This window comes from Euprymna scolopes, chromosome 35 (genome assembly GCF_053919585.1).
Source record: "Euprymna scolopes isolate OS-2025 chromosome 35, ASM5391958v1, whole genome shotgun sequence".
Lineage (NCBI taxonomy): Eukaryota > Metazoa > Mollusca > Cephalopoda > Sepiida > Sepiolidae > Euprymna > Euprymna scolopes.
Genome location: NC_136516.1, coordinates 37,375,555 through 37,379,594, shown reverse-complemented (window position 1 = coordinate 37,379,594; position 4,040 = coordinate 37,375,555). Strand labels below are relative to the sequence as shown.

At 34.5% G+C, this 4,040-nt stretch overlaps 1 pseudogene; it reads right to left on the bottom strand.

Moving 5' to 3' along the window:
• Positions 1-3,396: 3,396 nt before the first annotated feature.
• Positions 3,397-3,513, bottom strand: LOC145259999 (5S ribosomal RNA; annotated as a pseudogene).
• Between the last annotated feature and the right edge of the window lie 527 nt (positions 3,514-4,040).

Here is a 4,040-nt window from a genome sequence, read left to right as displayed (position 1 = left end):
ACACACATGCAAAACACACACACATACAAAACACACACACACATGCAAAACACACACACACATACAAAACACACACACATACAAAACACACACACACATGCAAAACACACACACATACAAAACACACACACATGCAAAACACACACACACATGCAAAACACACACACATACAAAACACACACACACATGCAAAACACACACACATACAAAACACACACACACATACAAAACACACACACATACAAAACACACACACATGCAAAACACACACACACATGCAAAACACACACACACACACTCAAAAAAGCACAAAATCATGCAAATAAACCCACGTAAATAAAGATACTGAGACAGTTACACATACATTCATACATAACCGCATATACACAAACACAACAAAAACACACACGAATACATGCACATATAAAAACACGCACAAACACATGCACATATAAAAAAAACATACACAAACTTAACCATTAACCTGGTCTCTTGGACAGGGTGCCAAAAAGATTTTTAACATAATAGGCCCGGCTCTATCTATCAATATCCAGCCTCTGTCGCATCGCTGCAATATAGCACTCCTATAGGATGTTGCAGTTATACATCCTCAACCCGAATATTCACGACCAACAGAACCCCCCCCCCGTTTCTCTCTAAAGATCCATGGATGCTGAAGATTTTCTATTATACCCGTTTCTCTCCTCAGACTGCTGGTTTTTGGAATTCCCTTCTGGCTCCCTATTTCCACGACAGTACCAACATGCAGAAATTAAGTCTTAAAAGTAATGTAGGCAAACATCTTTCTGCCCAACTTTTCATTCATCTTGTTCCTTATAAATATGATACCCACCGCGGTAACCCAGTACGTTTCAGTGGCAATATGTCTTGTTTGGGGCAGTAAAAAAAAAAAAAAAAAAGAAAAAAAGAAAAAGAAAACAATAAACAACCATTCTGTAACGTATGTTTGTTTTATTTTGCGACATTTCTGGCTTACATATGTAAACGAGGTTACAGTTGGTTACAATTCTGTTTGCAGATCACGTTTATCCTGACATGCACTAAATGTGACCCTCGTCAAAATCCACACTAGCTGAGTTAATCGCTACTGACGCAGGGTCCTTAATAATACACATCTACCGATTATCTTCAAGCTACGTCCCTTGAGGCTTGCTACGGGCCTATCAGATTAACCGGTTAAGATTCTGAATAATCCCTTCTTTTTAGTGTGAAATCTTCATTGATCCTTATTCAATCCCGGACAACGCCGGGTCTCTATGCTAGTTATGTAATAGTTTTAAAAAATATAATTATAATGATAATCTGTTTATTGCAACACTGAGCATCCGTACATTTAAGTGGTTTATTAAGTAAGACTACCGGTAACTCGAGAAGTAAATAATTTGATGCAGTAAATTTTTATTCGTTTGAATAGGAATTATGAAAAAAATAATATAATTGTTAACGTGTAGGTTTTTTTTTTAATTTACAAATAAAAAAATCCATGCGGTGAGGTGTTCTGTAATGTATTCTATTATACTACAGAATAATTTAAAGTATTGTTAACGGACAGAGTTCAGTTTTAAAAATCAATCATTCTGATAAACCCATATTCTTCGAATACAATCAGATTACCATTCCATGGATTAATTTCATATGTGATATTCTTGCTTAATTTGTGTTAAACAACTATGAATCAAATTTAATGCAAATCTGAAATATTTGAATTTTTAAAATGGGAAGTTGTTTCTATAACATGCCTTTTAAAACATTTAAAAATACTCTAAAGAAAGTTAAATTTTGGGAATATTTATTAATTTATGTCGAATACCAAGTGTTTCAAATTTTGTAAAAATTGAAGATATTTGAAATTTCACAAAGAAACACACTTCTTTCTTACCACATGAACACTAAATTAAACTAAGTACAGCCAACATTACCCAACCATACACCTTGCGGTTGTTTTTCAAAATTCGTTACGATCAATTAATTAGTTTAGCAATGAATTGTATACATAAAAATATATAAACGCATAACTTTATGTGAATAGAGATTAAAATTAGTGCTGGGACGATTAATCGGAATTGGGAATCGAAAAACTCGGAACTTTTTGAGATATCGAAATCGACACCGGAATCCAAAAAAATGTACGCCTATTTTTCGATTACAAAAAAGATTGGATTTTTTTAAAGCTTAATTTTGCATTCATGGAACCAATGATAAAATGATAAATATTTATTAATTTTAAACTAGCTTTGCCCGGTCGTAAAATACACTTAAATATGATATTTTAATTTGTTCAGATTTCGTATACATTATTATACAGTCGTGATTTCAAAATTAAAAAAAAAGAAAGTATTTTAAATCCATCAGCTAGGATCGAAACCGAAACTGTAGCATTCAAAGCTGGTGACGTTACCACTGTACCAAATGTACACACATAAGAACTGTTTAAATATTAAAAAATTGAAAATAAACTAAGATTAATGTACAAAATGTATAACGCTTTTTGCACATTTTTATCTCTTTATGTACCCCTTAAAAACAATTTTAACCAGCTAAAGACCCATAAAAGAATGGCCCATAAAAATCCAATCATTGCAGGCCTCTAGTCCTGCTCTGTGACTTTTAGTTTCTGAGGAATTCCATGAACAAAGCTTCTATCTCAGAACTGCACGGCTGTGGAACTCTCTGCCTCTTGCCTGTTCCCCCCCCCCGAATTCAACTTGGATGTCTTCAAGTCCAACACAAACAAATTCCTGATGAACCGCCACTTTAAGTAATGACACTTTATCAAACTCCCAATACTAACTATTACTACGATACTATCCCACTGATTAGTGTACACACAATAACCCTTATCCCCGAGTGGCTCCTGGGCCTTGATAAGTGGTGACTCCCATGTAAAAAAAAGATAGAGTTTGAACATATGGAAACAGACAGACAGACATATAGCTGTTTATATATTAGATTACAAGTAAAACTAAAACCTGCAGATAATTTCCTGTCCATTATTGTATTTTTACGTTTGTGAAAATATATGCACATATTTCTTTCTCTTTTTTTTTTACGGTTATCCAAAATTTAAAGAACACAACAACAGCGCTATACTAAATATTTCAAGATTTAAAAGGAAATCGGAATCGGTAATTGCATCGGAATTGGTAATTGTTCAGAATGAGGAATGTTTAACAGAATCGGTAACACTATCATGTAAGGCTTCTTCAGTCTTTGACAGACTATGGATACCAACCGCAGGGGTACTTGCGTGTTAGATTTTTGTGGCAAGAGGAACGCAGTCTCCAACCGCACCTCTCTTGTCGACATTGTTAAATACCAATGGCAAGTGAAGTGTACGTATAGGACGTGTGGAAACAAATGGCGAGATAAACGGAGATCACACAGCGCCTAGAATTCCCAAATGGTCACCCATCTAGTACTAACCAGGCTCAGCGTTGCTTAACTTCGGTGATCTGATGAGAACCGGTGTGTCAACGCGATTCTGCCGTACGCATTATCAATACTACAAAAAAAAAAAAAAGAAAAAAAACAACAACAACAATAGCATCTCTATAGTTAAATATTTAATTATTTTAAAAGAATCGGAATCGGTAATTGCATCGGTATCGGGAATATAGAATAAAATCGGTAATTTTATCGGAATAGGGAAAGTTATTGAAATCGTTGCATTTTTAATTAGAATATACAATTACTAATTAACAAAGCGATTTAAGCGTCGAAGAAAAAGAAAAGGAAGAACGTGCCGAACCCGAAATAGAAAGCCGCCATTTTGATTATTCAGAACCCGTTTTTTTATTTTTTATTTATTGTACGTCTACCGTAAAAGGACAAACAAACAAACGTAAGAAACAATAGCAAAGCGTCAGGTTAGTCGTCAGGGTCAGTCCATTAGTTGATTGATCTCAACTCGAGATAAAACCATTGTCTTCAAACTCATAAGATAATTAACCGGAAGTTAAGTCTCCCAAGCTTTTTCAATTGTGAAGATAACAAGGTTTTATAGTGATGCACGCAGAATA